Below are 19,538 nucleotides of genomic sequence, written 5' to 3'. Positions count from 1 at the left end.
GAGGCCTTGTCCCTGGTCCTGCAGTCTGCGACGCAAGTTGCCGAGCTGGCCGCCTTCCTAGCAAATGTTTTGCTGTGCACTCACCGGAGTGACCCGTTACTGTAGGAAGGGGTGGTCGCCCTTTTTCGTCTCGGATCTCATGGGGATCCGCGGCTCTGCGGGGCTACCCCGCCCCAACCGCGGCCGTCCGCACCGCACTGTTGAGGGCGTAGGGCAGTATTTCGAGCTCCCAAATCCGTGGAACCATCGCGGCTCATCCGCTGGGGGTGAGAGCCGCCCCGCTGCAGATTTGTGGGTCCCCTTACCGCTACAGCACACGAGCCGTGCGCAGACGGGGCCTCCCCGCAGACCGGGAGCGCACCTCCGGTGCTCCAATGTCCACGGCTTTCTCTGCCGATCCGCCGTTCGAAACTGTGCAGAGGGGGGGGGGGGGGGCTTGTGGGCGGCGCAATATGTGCGCTGTGCCGCTGCCGCTTCCAGTCACTCGAAGCTGCCTGTATTTGGAAGCAAGGCCTCCGCAGAGCTCCTGCTAGGCGGGGCCTACGCTGGGCTCCGTGCTTTCGTTTCGATGTGGAAATGGGGGAGCACTTCAGTTGGTCGGTGCGAGGCGAAAACTCCACCGATTTGCTCCGGGTTTTTTGCCACTGGTGGGGGGCACCTTCCCAAAGCCTCGTCTCAAGTCTCAGCTGTGGGGGCTCAGACCTCTCGCAGGACCTCTGATGAGCAAGCTCAGACGGGGCACGACATCACCCGTGCGCCCCCTGGTGGCCAGTCCGGCCCCCTTCTTTTGTGTGTCACACAGCACCTTCAGTGCCGTGGCACAGGGTTGTCTTTGAGACTTCCCCCAACTCTATTTCTGAGGCTGACTACAGTCCCCCAGAAAAGGGTAAAGTTGCCATTAACTTTACTTAGTCAATCTACCACAGATCCAGTACATCCCATCTTCCATGGAATACTGGAAAGCGTTAATTCGCATCCCTTTTTATCTGTACCTCGTAGAGCATTGTTTCGCTCTTAACATTTAGACTTGGCTGGTGGCAGTGGTATCTACCCTAACCTTTCTACCGCGATTATATTAGATAAATGCGGTATTGTTTTTGGCTATTATATTAGCCTCGAACATAAACCCGCTTGACCAAATTGTCTTTCTTTTGGCTCTGGTTGGGTTTGCCATTTCTTTTTGTTAAAGTCCTTCTTGTGTTTTACTTTGTGCGGCAAACTAGGTTCGACTTCTTTGTTCACCGTCTTTTGGCGGGCTTCTGCTCAGAAGCCCTCCACCAGGCGCCTGGGTGTCTAGGTCTGGGCTGAATGTGAGGGAGGGGTGTAGTCACCTCCTGCACAGGGTATCCTAGGAAACCCAAGTCGCACTTTGACATGATTGGCTGAGGTGGTTGTCCAGGCTGGACAACCCCCCTGCTGGGTGATTTACAGCCAGACTGTGTGAATGGGGGTTTTGTGCATAAAAGGCAGGTCTCTTGGGCTAGAAGTCAGAGAGTCGCCACTGTAACTACAAGGAACCGAAGAGAAGCAGAGAGAACGATGACTGCTGCAACTACCCCGTCCCGGTGAAACCCTGCTGCAGTCCTGAGCTATCTACCCTTCGACGACTAAGAGAAGATCCAGTCCGGAGTCTTCTTCCCTTGAGCCTGGTGGGGATAACTGGCTCATCTTCCACATCCAGAGGATCCTCTTCCTTGGTAGAAATCGCTGCACACTGCTGTAGTGGTCCGGATAGCCGTTTGAAGAGTCTCTCCTGTTTTTAAGGAGCGCACCTTTTATTCATTGTCGTTGCTGCCGGCTTCATCCCTGTGTGGTGCAGACCCCCTTCAGACGGGAAACCAACAGGAACAAATGCCAGGGCACCAGCTGCACCATTGGAATAAGGTACTGTGTTCTGCTTGAGGAAACTGGGTGAACCCCTTTTCTTCATCTCCAAGCTTGCCCTTGTCTTCCCTCCTTATAACTTTTGCTTCCGAACATTGACAATATCGAAGTACTCTTGGCTACGTTGAATCGTGAACTGTCTGTGTGATCTTTGGCAACAGGCCCCTGGTGTCACTTGACCCTGGCTCCGGCCCTTTGACTCTTGAACTCCTGTCCGAGTGTTTCTCGATTCTGTCTGCCTAACCAAAACATTGCCTGTGATTTTTGCCTCCAACTCCGTCTGGGTATCTCAGGTGCGAAGTGTGTTTTCGCCCCAGTAGCATTTCATGTCACGGATACGCGTTTAATTAGTAGACCGAACTGTCAAAAAGTGATCGCATTTGCGGTAACGTGTTTTGTTCGTAACACCAGTTCATCCAAATACAGGGTACTTACCATACTGTACAAAGTGAATTGGTTGGTTGTTGTATATTTCACGTGTGGTTTGTGTTTAAGTTCAATAGAAGTGTTATGTTTATAACTAATGGTTTAAAAAGAAATGTACTTCTATTTTCTTACCTGAAACCTTGAGTCACAGTAATTGTGCACCCTTTGTGTAATCTCTGCTACTGCTCATATACTCTTGAGATGAGCCTGGCTGCTCCGCCACTGCTACCGCTCTGACATAGTAGTACAGGCTTGTATCAAAGGTAAAACTTGTATTGCCACCTGTGGTCTTAATTGTGTGTAGTGGTCCCTAAGGGCACTGCACATGATTCTGCCTATCAGCGATTACCAGGTCGCAGCCTGCAATGTGCGTCTCACCAGACTGTACATTTGCAAGGCGGAACGTGTCACCATGTGTAACGCTCACCTGGTTCCCACGGAGGCGCGGCGTCGAAGGCGCAGAACTCTGAAGATGGACAGGAAGGGCCCCTCTATTCTGGCTTCCCTGGCTCGTTGGATACCCTCCTGTGCGTGAAAAGGGAGTATTACCAGCTGTGGAACAATGCTCAAGCCTCCCACTCCCTTCCAACCCTCCACGATACCTCCTCCACGATTCCCCGTGAAGCCTCACCTTAGGGTTTGGAAGGATGAGCTCTCCATCCTGCTTCTGATGCAGGGGCGCGTTGAAACCCAGTTACTTCACTGGATTGAGGATTGATGGGAGTTCAGGTAAGGCGCTGTAAAAGTTCTGTTCAAAAGTTCAAGCTTAATAATAATGTTTGTTGTCTAATTGCAGCAAGCGCTAATGCTTATGTCTTTTTCCCCTTAGGGGCCGGGGTTCGGAGTGCCGGAGATATGGCGCCGACCCGAAGTGAAACAGTTCTGGATGAGCGCTCAGGTAATGTCTTTGCATTCGCTCATTCAATGTCTGTCTTTTTCCCCATAGGGGCCGGGGTCCGGAGATGCCAGGAAGCGGCAGGACCCGAAATGCAGTGGGAATAATCCAACAGGTAAGACTTAAAAGGAAACTGAGCTTTCCTTATTCCTTTTCTCCCTCTCACCTTTGTTCTTGTCTTTTTTCCTCTAGGCGCCGGGGCGTAGCTGAATCCGGAAGATCGCTGCTGAAGATGGAAGCGCCTTGCAAAGGTGAGTAAAATGCAGCGCTGCAGCGATCGAAACAAAATGCCTTTAAGATGATGTCTTCCTTTTCAGGGCCGTTGGAGAAATGACTCCGGGATGCAGATTTAGCAGGTAAGGGCTTTTCTTCTCCTATTCTCTTCCTTTCTCCCCTTGCAGGTGTTCCAGGGTGCTGGCAGGCGTGGCTGAAGTCAGGATGCAGGAGCTGACACGGTGAGCGTCCAGCTGCTAGGTGCAGAACAACGCGAAGCACGTGTGGCTGTTCGGGTGGGGTTTAAATAGCCTTGGAAGAAGTTCCTGCTATGTATCCTTCCACCAATCAGGTATGTATCCTTCCCCGACCACACCCGGGTGGTGAAGTAGTCCTACAGGTAAAGTAGTCCCATTCAGGCCTCAAGAGGGCCTGGATGAAGCAGCAAGGTCTGCATCAGGTAAGTGTGCACCCAAGCACTTAAACACATATCCTCTTCTATGAGTCTGGCGCCTAAGGCGCCAGGACTGGGGTCCGCTATGAGCCTGGCGCCTAAGGCGCCAGGACTGAGTCCAAAGGGCCCCGACTTGGGCCCGCTGAGACTTCCCTGGGGAAAATGATGTCTGCCTCTGGGGTTGCTGGGCCCGGCCTGGCTCCTTGGAGGTAGGCATCATGACACCATGCCCTTTGTGGAATGCACTCTTATTCCTGGTGGCAGATCCTTGCCTGCTGCCTGAGAACACTTAGCAATGCAGAGAGTTATCCATCTGAAGATAGTCTGCTTGGAAACAGCTAACCCCATTCTGGAGATTTATAACGCCACGAAGAGTTGGTCCATCCGTCTGATCTCAGCTGTCCTTGCCATGTAAAAATTGAGGGTCCTTTTAGGGTGCAACCTCTCCTCCGGTTTATAAGGAGGAGAAGGAGGGTAGAACACTGGCAAGTCAATATCCTGTGACACATGGAATTCTGAGACTACCAGAGTTTACCATGAGAGAGACCTTCTCTTTGAAGAAGTGAAGAAACTGGTTTGCAGGACAACACCTGTAGCTCACTCACCCGGCAGGCCATTTTGTAACGTCACTAATCTGATTGAACATGGATGCATAGGCGCAAACGGAACCACCATTAAGAACCAAATTAAGATCCCACCGTGGGACAGCAAAAGGAGTCTGCAAGAATTTATTTACAAGGCCTTTCAGGAATTGGGCCATTAAAGGGATTGTGAAAAAAGAATCCTGATCCAGAGACATTTTCAAAACAGACAAAGCTGCTAAGTAACCTTTCACTGTTGATTTCCTGACGAGGCCTGTGCAAGAAGGAATTCAGGCACAGAAGTGGTGGGCCACGATAGAGGCTCCTGCTCGTGTTCCCCACACAACACCGCAAATCTTCTCCATCTGCATGCATACAGAGATCTTGTAGATGGTCTGTGTGCAGTCAGCAACATTTCAAGCATCTCTTGTGAGAGGTCCCAGTCATCTCAGTCTCTCAAGTAACGCATGTAAATTGAGGAATTTTGGGTTCGGTTGAAGTGCCCGACATGACTGGGATAGGAGGTCTGGCCGACGAGGCAACCAGCGAGGTGGGCAAATGGTCAGTTCCAGGAGTTCCGAGTACCATGTTCTGCTCACCCAATCACGATCATTGATGCTTGGAATCTACTAAATTTCCTGAGAACCCACAGTATGACTGGAATCAGAGGGAAGGTATAGTGGAGGTCGAAGTCCCACGCCACTACAAATGCATCCCCCAGTGATCTTTTGCTGGGAATTCCATTGAGCAAAACTGTGTGCAATTCCTGTTGGATCTCGTAGCAAATAGGTCCACCGTCGGTGTACACCATTGAGCAATGATCTCATCGAGAACTTCCTGGCACACTTCCCACTTGTGCGAGACAGTGCTCAGCCTGCTCAAAGCATCCGCCAAACTGTTCTCGGTCCCCCACCAGAGGAACCACCAAGATCAAGATCTGGTACTGCAATAGTCAGAACCACAGCTGCATTGCCTCTCTGCAGAGGGGGAGGGAGCACACACCACCCTCATTGTTCAGGTAATGCATGGCCACCGTATTGCCCGTCAAGATCATGCTAGGCTTCCCCCTCAGAGACGTAGCAAACACCGTCAGGGCCAACCTGATGGCTCACAACTGTAGCCTGTTGAAGTGCCACCTGGCTTTCATTGCTGACCAAAGGCTGCTCAAGTGCAAGTCCTTGCAATAAGCTCCCCAACCCCTTCAGGGACGCATCCGTGACCACTTGAAGCCACAAAGGTCAGAAGGGTTCCCCTGCCAGCAAGTGGCTACTGTTGGACCACCAAGAAAGGTTGTTGAGCACAGACATGAACAACCTGAGTATGTCCTTCATGGTTCCGAGGTACTGGAACCACTGTAAAGCTCACCTGGTATCCACGGGGACGTCACTCAGCCTGTTCTGACCGCTTACGACCTCGAACCCTTCCCTGGAGTGTACTCGACTGGAGACTGGGCCTGAAACACAGGATTGGTAGAGTTTAACTCCCTATTGTCGCTGTGTGCTTGAACCCCTTCTTCCCCAGGGTCCAACCCTTCCCTTTGATCCACAGCTCACCTCGTTTTCTTGGAAAGTGTGCTCTCCGTCCTGCTTTCAGCGCAGGGCCGCGTTGATTGACGCGGGCTCGTTGCTGCCTAGTTACTTCATTGGCAAGAGTCCGACAGGTAAGTATAATGAGTCTTTTGAACAGTCCTCTCACTTTGTTCCTTTCCTTCCTTAGATGATGGCCGGCGTCTGGGGATGGCGACGTGCTGCTGAGATGAGTAGCGCTGAAGGTGAGTGAGCGCGATGCAACCTCTTCGTATTTGTATTGAACGGAGTTCTTTTTCTGTGTCTTTTAGGTGCTGCAACGTTTTCAGCGTGGATGCGGTTATGAAGAAGAAATGCGGTGAGTAAGCGCGGTATGCGGCGCCTCTAGATGTTTCCACGCTAACCTGGAGTGTCTTTTCCCTCTTGCAGATGGATGAGAAGTTCCGGAGACAGAGTTCCCACAGAGCGGCTGTGATTCAGGTAAGCGTTTGAAGCTCGTACAGTCTTTAAAAATAAGCGAAGATTTGCTGAATGCTTACTAATGCCTTTTTTCTGTTCTTTTCCCTTTTCCTTAGGAAGCAGCGTGCCGGGATGGGAATGACACCGCCGAAGATGCCCGCAGAACAGAAGGAGCGATGAATGATGGGCAGAAGAGCCGCAAGGTAAGGCTGTTCCTAACAGTGTTCTTGCAGGAGCTGAGCGCAGAAGAAAGATGCAGGCCTACTGGAGACCAATCCGAAAACGGTGAGTGTCACGCTGCAGGTGCAGAAAACACAAAGCATGTTTCTCAGCCTGGGCGTGGGTTAAATAGTCTTTGGGTATCCCAGGTGTCTCTGGGCTGAACCACACCCAAAAGACTAGACTGCACATGCAGTTCTGGGAACCGAAATATGTGGGGGCATCCATCTTGTCCCCATCAGTGCACTACAAGTCCAATCCCCAATGTTAACCTATGGGAGTGAGTCTGGTGCCACAAGCGCCAAGTCTGACTCCAAGTGGGTCTTTGGAGGGATGGAGAGGCCCTTGAGGGCCATGTAGGTGATTGTGGCCTGGCTCCAGCCTGACATCTTGGAGGGCTGGGGACATGAGGGGCAGGAATCATGACACCACTGACCTTGCAGGAACCTTTGCAAAGAGTGCCTTAGCAGCCTGGCCTCAGGCACCAGACAAAATACAGGAGGCAATGAGGCTTAAGAGGCAGAGGAAGGATGCCGCTAGTAAGGCGGAGTAGTTCTGAAAAAAACTACCATCGGCACAATGCCGACTACCCTCTCCCGGGGCGGAAAAGCCTTCCCTGCCTGAGTGACCAGGACTGCCCCGATGAACTGTAGCTTCTGAGCATGTGTGATGTGGGACTTCTGCAATTTCAGGGAGAAGCACAGCCTATGGAGTATGGGAGAAGACCTGCTGCGCCGAAATCCCTCGTATCTGCCAGTCATCCAGGTACAGGAATACGTGGACACCAAATCTCCCAAGGTGAGCTGCGACTACCGCCATGAGCTTGGTGAAGACCCTCGGAGAGGAGGTGAACCCAATGGGAAGCACTTAAATTGGTAGTGCTTGTCAACTAGGATTAACCTCAGGAACCCCCTGTGTTTTTGATGCATCAGCACATGAAAATAACATTCCTGAAGATCTATGGACAACAGCCAGTCCTGAAACGCGAGAGTGTGGAGAATCTCTCTCAACGTCACCATCCTGAATTTATATCTTTCCTCAGAACTTGTTCAATGCCCAGAGGTCCAAGATGGGACAGAGACCTGCTCCTTTCTTGGGTAGCAGGAAAAATGATGCTACTCACCGTAGTGACAAACGTACTCTTAGTCCTTAGTCCGCTCTTTACTCCATACTGCATTGGCGTCCCTTCCAAGGGACGGGAGACAAAACCTTTATCACCAGAAAAAAACATTCTTCATCTTTAAATTTAGAGGCGCGCGGGGTGCGGCCCTGGGAGCATGTGCTACCCTGACTCCGCTCAGTCCCCATTGACGCGTCAACAATATTTAACAATGCCTAATGACACCAGTATTATTAGGAGAGAGGATGGTGGGACGTATGGAGGAAAGGGGACTAAGAGTACTTAAGTCACTACAGTGAGTAAGTAACTCATAATTACTTTTATGTCCCTGTTCCCTTTCCTCCATACTGCATGGGCGATTACAACTGAACGTATCCCCAGGGTGGAGAGGAGACCCTCCTTAAGCAAATAAGTTCCTTAGAACCGCCTGCGTGAAGGCCGCATATAATTTAAAGCTGGCGTGCAAACAGTAATGCTTACAGAAAGCCAAAGGGGTGGCCCAGGTAGCCGCCCTGCTTATGACTTGCCACAGAACCTGCTGCTGGAAGGAGATGGCCGTGCCTTGGCTCTGGCCGCGTGAGCGTGCATGGTTAGACAGAAACCTGTGCAGTTCCCTCTGAGACCACTGCAAAAGATTGAAGACTACATGTGTTTGGCAGTAAACCCACTTGGTAGCAGTCTGTACCACACAGATTCACTTGGTAGCTGTGGCTGAGCAGTCAGACTTCCCTCAAGAAGAGTTAGGCAGTATACAGAGTATTCACAATAGGTCAAAAGAACATGGTAGAACAAGCAAACACTGACCAGAGCTTGGTGTAAAAGAATTATTTAAAACCACATCTAATAAAACACACAGGCACTAATATTAAGCAGTTCAAAAACACGCTCACTAAAAGATATACACTCCCTTAAAAGAATATTAGACAAGTCTTAAGTAAAGCCCCACTTATTTTCAGACAGCGGTGAGTGCTTAACGCAAAGGGCACTCTGTTTTAAACGGGAGAGAAAGGCAGAGTATAAATTGAAACAGATCTCAACACTTTCACAAGAACACAGCAAGAGAGGAAGGCAGAGTCAAACCGTGAAGTTAGAGTTCAGAAAGCCGGATCCACTTTAAGAGGATCAGAACAAAATGTGTCCAAGGTCACATGGTTAAAAAGTGCACAAAAGTCTCGAAAAGATTCAGAAAGAGTTGGACCAAAAGAAAGGAACCAGTTAGATGGTCAAGGCGGCCAGCCCAGTCCAGAAGGTTAAGGGATTATTATTACCTTGTAGCAATCTTTAGAAAGGGAGGCCTGGTGGGCACAGTACCTTAAAGTGGCGAGAATACTCCAGCGGGGGCAGTTCCTTGCAGCGGATGCAAGTCGGTGCTTCGTCCGGGGGAAGAGAGGATCTCGTCGGGGAGGAAGACAGGAGTCCGTTGCACTGCCAGGGAAGAAACCAGCCGTGGAGTTTCTCAGTTAAAAGGAGCAGTCCTTTTATTCGCGGTCCAGTGGTAAGTGGCTATCCGGCCGCCGGGGTGCTTGGCACGGGCAATTCGACCACAAGACGTCCTGGGATGCGAGAAAAAGAAGGTAAACTGGTTGTGCCCACCAGTCAGGGGAAGAAGACTCTCCAGCAGGGAGATCTCCTCTGTCTTCGGGAAGTGGTGAGTCGGTTCCGCAGGGCTCCACTGGTGGTGTCGTCGTAGCAGGTCGGCTCAGCTTCTCCCTCGTCGGATTCTCCGGTCCTGTGGCGACTTCTGAAGTTCCAGTCCCCAAAGCCCTGCTTTTATGCAGCACACCCCCATTCACTCAACCTAGCTGTCAATCAAACATGCGGCCGGCTCACCACTTGGGCCAATCACACACGAGTGCGACTTGAGTTACCAAGGTAACTCAGTCCAGGGTGCCTAAACCCGCTCCCACACCCCCTGCGGTACCCAGACAGAGTGGCACCACTTTTGGAGGCTTCTGTGGAGAAGGCCGTCAAAAGTGGAACAAAGGGCTCAACTTGGGTTGGAGTCACAGAAGAGAACACAAACACCATTTTGGAATCGAGTCCTGGCAAAAAATACCAACCGGTGAATTAATATTAAATAAATAAACCGGCAGTATGTTCGAGGCTATGAGAATTAAATAATTAAAGTTGGTAGCCTCGAACAATGGGACAATCCCATAGGGATAAATTTGCGGTCGAATATAAAAAGTAGTATCCCCTGCCACCAGCCAAACTCGATCAGGGGGGACGGAGACATGCCCCCTCGACTAACAGACCCCGGGGCAATCGAATTGCCCCGATCAGTACGTCCACAATATGATTGATTGTACTGGTTTCTGTTCATAATTTGGGACTAGTAAAGCCAATGGTGACTTTACATGCCCTGGGAGACAGTAGTCAGTCCCAGGGTATTGAGTCTATGGTGGGGTGTCACTATGACACCCCCGTGTCACTGCACGGAGGGTGCTGTGTAACACATAGTAAAAACACATGAGACCCTATGGAGTAAAGGACCCCATAGCCCATAAAACACATTAACAGTCAAAGGAACACCATAACTCATGTTCAAGAGTGGGAGAAAAAGTCTCACTCTTCGCAGGAATAAAAAACCAAACTCCAGAAATCCAGCAAAGCTGCCGGGGGACTCACTAGGTTAGGAAATTCAGCCTAAACAGAGAATTCTCCCTAACATCCCTAACAGTCGGTCAAGTGACAGAACCTGCTCTATTTGCTTTTATATTGGCTCCTGGTAGCCTTGCTCCTGGCGCCCTGAATGATCTCCAGGTTAGCCCACGATAGGCTCAGGTGCTTGAGGGTAATCTGCTCAGGAACCACGCTACGAGGGCTAACTTCTGAGGCGTAGGGTGGAGGACCCTGCCCCGCTGCTGGGACAGGAGAGGTGCCACACCCAGAGGAAGTTGAATGGGTGGTCTGTGCGTGAGGCTGAGCAGTTCGGAGAACCACAGTCTCGCTGGCCACCAAGGAGCTATCAAGATGATGCTAAGGTGACAAGCTTTGTTCATCTTGCGGAGTACCCTGGGGATCAGGGGTGTAGGAAGAAAGGCATATGCAGTCATGCCTTCTCATTGAATCTGAAATGAGTCTCACAGGGAGCCGGGGCCCAGCCCCTGCCAGGACGAGAACTGATGGCACTTCGTGTTCTTCCAGGAGGCAAGGCCCCATGTGTTGAAGACCAGCTGCAGCACATGGTCGTTCAATTGCCATTCATAATTGTCTGCTTCCAGCCTGCTGAGCCTGTCCGCTTCCAAGTTGGCCTCCCCCCCAGGAGGTGGACAGCTGTGAGGTATATGTTTTCCAGGGCCCATTGCCACATGCTGACCGCTAGGCTGCACAGCGGAGGGGACCTGGCACCCCCCCCCCCTACTTGTTGACATAGTGCATGCTGGTGGAGTTGTCAGTCTTCATAAGGACGGTATTGCCCTCAACGAGTGGAAAGAAGGCTTCGAGGGCTAGCCAAATGGCCCAAGCTCCAGCCAGTTGATATGTGACTCCTGCTCCTGCCGGGTCCAGACTCCATGGACGGTGCGGCTGTCCAGAGTGGCTCCCCAGCCCTCTAGGGAGGAGTCTGTAATGGTGATGACCTGCAGGGACGGCTGCCGGAAGGGCCTGCCCGTCCGCAGGTTGCAGTCCCTGGACCACCCTGTGGGGTCTGAGTGGAGAAAAGGCGGTATGCTGACCAGCTCCGCTTGGGAGCCCTTCTGATTCCATGAAGCTGTGAAGTGTAGCTGTAATCTCCTCATCCGGAGCCTTGTGTGTGGCACAGCCAGGAAGACCACTGCCATGATACCCAGTAGGTGTCGGTACCACCAGGTCAAGGTCACCTCTAGGCTGAGGAAGTGAGACGCAGTCTTCTTGAGGGCCGTAATCTTGTCCTCGATGGAAAACAACTTCTCTGAGCTCATATCCCAGATGAGGCCCAGGAAGATGTGGCTCTGCGTGGGCTGCAGTTGAGACTTCTTGAGGTTGATAGTGAACCCCAGGTGATAGTGTTCATAAGCACGGAGGAAGTGTGGGTAACCCGCTCTGGTGATCTCGCCCTGATGAGCCAGTCGTCCAGGTAAGGGTAGACATGGTGGCCCTGGGCCCTAAGGAGGGCTGCCACTGCATTCTTTTTTTTTTATTTGTATATGGTTCTGCTGTGAACCAACCTTTACAAAAAACAAAGTCTCAAAAAGAGATCACAAATCATACATCCCAAAAAAACAGACTAATCACATGTCGAAAAACCTAAAAAAAGAGAAAACAAATTTTTCCACAGTACATAAAGTATTCTAAAATTAGCCAAGATTTCACCTTTTGTCATTGCCATTACGAAGACCATTATTCCATTATTTTACAAAGCCATAAATTCTAATGACAAGCTCAAATCTTAGGCTCCATCCCGGGGGAAAGGAAGGCAGACCCAGAGACTTCTTCCAGATTCGCCCAGCCACTGCACTCCAGTCCGAGGACCACAGAAGTGGCTTGGCCTCCAAACCGTAAAGAATTACGGGCACCGCTTTTACTAGATAGAATTTTATCAGCTGTAATACTGAAAAATTGCAACATTTTGCTTTTAGCTTAGGAATCTGTGAGGCTATCTGGGAGGCTTTCATTGCCACTTCTGTAACCACTTTATGGCGCGCTGAATAGGCATAGATGGAAAAGCTCAGATACATCACCTCCTCGACCATTTGGATTATTTGACCCTCCAAAACCCAATTTGAAAAGTGGATCTTCCTCTGCAGATGTTTGAAGACCACCATTCTTGAGGGGATTAATGGTGAGATCATTTGATTCTGCATATTCACCTAACTTTGACAAGAGTCGCTGCAGACCTATGGCTGTTATATCCAGAAGCACAATGTTGTTTGCACAGTTCAGCCAAAGGACTGTCTTTCCATTCATCTCTGGGCTGGTCAATGCAGACGACTCCAATAAAGCACCAATGTCTGCTAAAAAGAGGGTAAAAAATAACGGGGCCCTCAGACAACCCTGCCTAACCCCTCTCTCAACCCTGATGGACTCTGACAAATTGCCCTGCTCGTCCAGCCCGACTCTTACGGAGGTGTCTCTATGCAATTCCACCAACATTGCCAACAACGAATCTGGCATACCCAAGCTCTTCAGCTTGTTCTAGAGCAAGTTCCCATTAACCTGGTCGAAGGCTTTGGACAAATCGACCCACGCTCCATACAATGGCAGTGCCCCCCTAGTCATCATGTGTTCATGGACTAGATTCAAAATTAAGCCATTCAGGGCTGTTGACGAGCCTTTTCTAAAAAAAAACAATCTGGTAACTAGACAGGATCGTCTGCCGATCAACCCAGTCTGAAATTTCGTTTAGTAAAAGCCTTGTGAAGATTTTACTCTCAATGTCGAGCAGAGCAATTGGCTGATAGTTAACTGCTGCTCACCGATCACCGCCATTAAAAAGAGGTATAATCAGGGATGTTTTCAAGGAGGAAGGAAAGGTACGGCTTTCCAAAATCTATTCAAAGAGGCAACATAGAATCCAAGACCATAATACGGGCTCACTTAAGAATTTGATATGCGAGCCCGTTTGGGCCCACTGCCTTAGAGGTAGATTTGAGAATGATATCCTTTATGTCCTCTTCATTAAAGGTTAACAGCCAAGGACCATTTGAGCTAGAACTAAAGATGGTGCACCCTGGGTCTCTAAAGATTTCAGTCAAATACTCCACGCAACCAGCCTCTGGGACTAAATTACAGAGGGAGCTACTATCACCCGATGCCAACTGGCCAACTACTGACCAGAAGTTCCTGGTGTTCTTTTCTCTCAAAAGCTCTAGCATGTATTCCCCATCTCTTTGCATCCTGGAGGCCCTGTGATTTCTCGACCAGGAAAGGTAGTTGATTTTAGCTTCCGCTATGTACTCGACTGTACCCAGTCCAGCTGATTTTAACTTTCGTAGAGAACTTCTCCACTCTCCTTTCCTAGTCTCATCAAGACAATGTAAATGCTTTTGCATGCATCTTCCCCTGGGGATACTGGGAGCTGAGGTGGCCCAGTTAAAGTGTATAAAATTGACCGGATGGCATTACGTCTCCCAAATAAATCTAGGTACCTTTTTTAGCTGGGCATTCAGTTTTAAACTCACTCCTTTATACTTCAGTCTTATTTTACCTTTCAATCCAATTGGAGCTCGTCGAACTAGACCCGATGATGAAGTGGAAAGATTGGAGCATGGTAACTCCAATCTGCAATGATCACTACCACCTCCATGTTTTATCACCATGGAGGAAGGGAGAGAGAGAGGAGGGATTGGGATAAGAAAATGTAATCCAGGGCCGATGAGGAGTTCCTTCGATGCCAAGTAGTAGGCAGACCCACCTTGCCCTCTGCACTCCCAATAACCATGCTCAAATTCCAAAATAAAAATAGAAAAACTCAGCCAGATTTCCCCGTTCTTTGAGATTTTACAGATGGGTGAGTTCTCTGAACCGCTCTCTACATATACGCACTCTGTATTCTCCTTCTTGCACAAAACACTCACTATCGTCGCCCTCATGTCAAAAAAGCGACTATGCAAACAGCCTCTACCTCGGAATACCAGAATACCTCCTGAACAAAGTACAACGGATCCAAAATACAGCAGCCAGACTACTCCTCAAACTGTCCAGAAGAGACCACAAAACCCCCCTGCCCTAAAAACACTACACTGGCTCCCAGTAAAACATCTTATCACCTTCAAAACAATGTGCATAACACACAGGGCAATCAGCAGAATTCCTACAAAAGAAAATCTACAAGCCAACGAGACCTCTCAGGTCAAGCAACGAAATCCGCCTGGAACTAAAACCATACATTAAGAAAAAACTCTGAGGCACCGCCTTCTACCATTTAGCCGCAAAAACCTGGAACATCCCAAAATAAATAACACCAAAGATCACCTAAAATTCAGAAAATTATTAAAAACCTGGCTCTTCAATACCACAGACTAAAACCGAAACAGAAAGGAAAAAGAATGACTAAACCGGAAAGGACACTGACAAGCTTCCAGAACCGACTGAGGAGCACCGACGGCACCTGGATGGGTGACGCTGGGCAGAGTGGAACACAGGCGACACCCAGGAAGACGAAGTCCGCAACCCCAGCCAACTCTAACCAACCCTAAACATCTTCAACCGCCCCTAGCTGCTACTAGGTACCACTGGGTTGTGGAACTGTTGAGATACTAACAATCACCATGCTAAATGAGGCGTGGACACTGGCAGGTGCACTGGCCATATAAGTGGGAGTGAGGAACATGTGGGGTTGTTGGGGAGGCTGGTGGATGTGAAAGGGGCCTCAACTTCAGAACGGGCCCAGACCTAACGAGAGGCACAGGGTGCACACGCACCCCATCTGTGAGATTACGCAAGCCCAACTCTTCAATTCAGGATAGAGATGCCAACTAACCAATTCCACTAACAATTTCCTCCTCTGCATTGTTAGGGAGAATTCTCATTTATGGCTAATTTCCCTCACCGAGTGAGTCCCTCAGCAGCTTTGCTGGATTTCAGGGGTTTATTTTTTCCACCTTGTAAGAGTGTGAGCCTTTTTCCCCACTCTTACATGTGTTTTGCCATGTGCATTTCTACTGTTTGTGTGATCTTGGGCTCTGGAGCTATACCACTCCATGAGTCCCACTTTTTGTGTGTGTTACACAGCACCTTCAGTGCATTGATAGAGGGTTGTCTTTGAGACTGCCCACTGACTCCATTTTTCTGGGGCTGACTGTCCCCCAGAAATAGGAAAAGTTGCCATTATCTTTATATAGTCACTTTAAAATACAGACCCAGTACACCCCATCTTACATGGAGTATTGGAAAGGGTTAGTTCCTACCCCTTTTTGTCTGTGCCTCAGCTTTATTTTGCTCTCTTAACACTAAAACCTGGCTGGTGGCAGTGGTATCTACCCTAACTTTTCTACCGCGATTATACTATATATCAACGTGGTACTGTTTTAAGCTATTGTATTAGCCTCGAACTTAAACCCGCGTGATTAAATACTTTTTATTTTGGCTCCGGTTGGGTTTTATCGCCATTTCTTTTTTATTTTTAAATCCTTGCGTTTTACTTTGCGCGGCAAACCTGGTTTGCCTTCTTTGTTCGCCGACCTTTGGCGGGCTTCTGTCCAGAAGCCCTCCTTTGGCGTTTGGGTGTCTAAGTGGGCTGAATGTGTGGGAGGGGTTTAGTCACCCCCTGCATAGGGTCTCCTTAGAGACCCAAGTCGCACTTTGTGTCGATTGGCTGAGGTGGTTGTCCGGCCCAGACAACCCCCCTGCTGAGTGATTGACAGCCAGGCTGTGTGAATAGGGGATTTTGGCATCAAAGGCAGGACTCATGGGCTGGAAGTCAGAGTCGCCACTGGAACTGAAAAGAACCGAAGAGAAGCGGAGAAGACGACGGCTGCTGCAACTCCCGAGTCCCGGTGAAGCCCTGTTGCAGTCCTGAGCTATCTACCCTTCAACGGCAAGAAAAGATCCAGTCCAAGTCTTCTTCCCTTGAGCCTGGTGGGATCAACCAGCTCACCATCCACAGCCAGAGGATTCTCTTCTTGGTCGAAATCGCTGCACACAGCTGTAGTGGTCCGGATAGCCATCTGAAGAGCCTCTCCTGTTTTAAAGGAGCGCACCTTTTATTCACCGTTGCTTTGCTGCTGCTGGCTTCCTCCCTGGGTAGTGCAGATCGATCCAGATGCCCTCCTTCTTGTCCCCATGACTGAAGCACCAGGAACCGTGAATCTGCAGGAACAACTGCCGTAGCACCAGCTTTTCTTCAAACGAATAAGGTAGAGTGTCCAACTTCGAGGAATTGGGGTGAACCCTTTCTCCTCACCCAAGGCTTGCCCTCGACTTCCTTCCCTCTTATAACTTTTGCTTCCCTTGTGACAATATCCAAGTACTCCTGGCAATCTCGAATCGTGAACTGTTCTAACCTTGTGATCCTCGACAACAGGACCCTGTCCCATTTGACACTGGCGCAGGCCTATTGACTTTTATCGACGTTTTAGAAAGTGTCTCTTGATTCTAACTGCCTTGACAAAAGTATTGCCTATGATTTTTATCCCCTATTCTCTTGTGCTAATTCATGTGCTAAGTGTGTTTGACTACGGTAACATTTCTTCTCGCGGGTACGCCTTTCTTTCGTAAGACCGAACTGTCATTACTGTCAAAAAGTGATTGTGTAATAACCCACAGTAACATCTTTGTTCCACAACACCGGTCTGTCAAATCCCAGTGTACTTACCTTGAATTGATCTGCACAAGAGGAATTGGTTGTGTGTAGTAGATTTAAAGTGTGGTTTTAATTTAATAGAAGTGAAGTGTTTTGTGAACAGATGGTCTAAAAAATAAATGTACTTTTACAAGAAACCTTGAGACAGTGTTTGCTTGAGTCACAATAATTGTAGTCCTTTGTGTAATCTCTACTACTGCTCATTTTCTCTTGAGATAAGTCTGGCTACACAGCCATTGCTACCACTTTTTCTTTGTAGTACGGGCTTGTACCAAAGGTGAAATTGTACTACTACCACTTGTAGTCAATTGTGTGTAGTGGTCCCTAAAGGCACTGCACAGGATTCTGCCTAACACGCATACAACTCTCAAACTCCAAACCAAACACAAACCTACAGCACAACAAACCACACAAACTTCCACTACACTGCAAAAAAAAAAAAAAAAAAAAAAAAAAAAAACCAAACAGACTCGCACAGCAGTACACGACGACTACCGGCCGCAAACACCCCAGGCACAGCCAACGGACCCACCGGGCTGAGGCCGCCAACAGCACATCACTGCACTCTTGCACTTTTTCCATCCTCCTCCAACTAACCCTCCCTCTTTCAGAGCCGCCAGGGGACCACTCCGGTGGTGATCGTGCGCGGTACAAATACCCTTTAACATTAACATGAACATATTTAGGTCCGCTGTTAATACAATATGAGTCCCGCCAGGTTCGTTATTAATTTTTTCCAATAAGGAGGCTAAAATCGCTAGGAATGGGAGAAGTTTTGAGCACGAGGGATTCCAGTATACGTTGATAATTATCCACGATGAGCCCTACGGTTCACCCTGTAAGATTATTCTATAGGCTTGAATTCCAATAGGGTTCTTAAAAATTGGGATGGCTTCTTTTATGGTTTGATTTTTGTAAGCCATCAAGAGACCTCCCGAGGGTCTCCCTTTTGCTTTATGCTGTGCTGGTAGACAGAACATCGAGAAACCTTCTATGCTGATTGGATTTACTAATCAGGTTCCTTGTAGTAACACAATATCACTGAAATCAAACAAATACTCTCATATCCCCCTGGCCTTGTAAGTGCTGGAACCCCCCAGTGTTCCAGCTTACTAAGTTTATTCTCTCTTTTCTAAAGCTGCTGAGGTCCCATACCCAGCTTCACAAGAAACTGGGAAAGGATTTCTGGCAGAAGAGGTAAAGCATTCTCCCGAAGTTTAGAACCCGAAGAATCCATCTCATGCCCAATTTGCTCCCTTCCTAGCTGATCCCCCAACATTTGAGGAGCCATTTATATCACCCCTGTTAGGGAGAATTCTCTTCTAAGGCTAATTTCCCGTACCTATAGAGTCCCCCAGCAGCTTTGCTGGATTTGAAGGGTTTATTTATTTCTCCTGCTAAGAGAGAGACCCTTTTTTCCCCACTCTTAGACAGATTGCTAGTGTATGTTTTAGGCTATCTTATGTGCTTATGGTCTATGGGTTTTTTTTCACCCTCATAGGAATCATCTTTTTAACATGTGTGGTACACATCACCCTCTGTGCCGTACCACATGGGTGTCGTAGCGACCCCCAAACAGACGCCATACCCTGGGACTGACCGTCTCCCAGGGCATGTAAAGTCCCCATTGACTTTACTAGTCAATAGTTATGACTTAAACCAGTACAAACCATCTTACTATGGAAGTACTGGAAAGGGTTAATAGTTTTTCACGAACGTTCATTTTCGAGGGGGTACCAACTTTACTCCGGTAGGTTATTGTCAGAACTTTAATACTAATTCTTTCTCGTGTCGTTCTCTGAAATCCTAACCCGGGTCGAGGATCCTTTGTTCGTCCTTTTGGCAGGCTTCTGCACAGAAGCCCTCCTTTTGGCACCACTGAATCTGGGGTAGACAGGATGTGTGGGAGGGGGGAGGGGAGAATAGGCACCCTGGACAGGGTTGCCTACGCAACCCAAGTCGCACTCTGCCCTGATAGGCTGGGGGGGGTTCTCCCGCCAGGAGAGCCACCCCACTGTGTGAGTGACAGCTCGGCTGTATGAATGGGTGTCTTCTGCACAAAAGCAGGGTCCTGAGGACTGGTGGACAAGACGTTGCCACTGGAACTAAGAAACCAAAGAGGAGAGAAGCTGAAGACATCTGCAATGATTGAACCACCGGTGAAGCCCTGCTGCAAATCCTCAAAACTTTACTCCAACGATTTGAGAAGATCTTTGTCTTCAAGAGTCTTCTTCCCTTGAGCTGGTGGGGCCAACCAGTTCGCCAATCGCCTTCCAGGACCTGCCCCTTGGTCGAATCGGCAGTGCCCTGCACTCTGAGACCGGATAGCCAGGCACCCGTCCACCACGACCGTGATTTAAAGGAGCGTACCTTTTATTCCTTTTGGCAGTACAGCAGCTGGTTTCATCCCTGGGCAGTGCAGGAACTCTAACCTTCCTCCACGACGAGAACCTCTCTTACCCTGCTGGATCTTCCGAACTGCAGGAACTACCGCCACCTCAGGAGCCTCTTCCACTTCAGAGGTACATTGTTCCGCCA

General features: G+C 49.2%; 1 protein-coding gene across 3 annotated transcripts in view; it reads right to left on the bottom strand.

The window, feature by feature from the left end:
• CKAP5 (cytoskeleton associated protein 5) overlaps positions 1–19,538 on the bottom strand; it is a 1,593,334-nt gene that overhangs the window by 290,631 nt on the left and 1,283,165 nt on the right. The window lies entirely within an intron of this gene.

The sequence above is a fragment of the Ambystoma mexicanum genome, chromosome 11, assembly GCF_040938575.1.
Source record: "Ambystoma mexicanum isolate Mex_15411 chromosome 11, UKY_AmexF1_1, whole genome shotgun sequence".
NCBI classification, from domain to species: domain Eukaryota; kingdom Metazoa; phylum Chordata; class Amphibia; order Caudata; family Ambystomatidae; genus Ambystoma; species Ambystoma mexicanum.
Note: the sequence above shows the minus strand (reverse complement) of the source record. Positions and strands in the feature narration are given on the sequence as shown.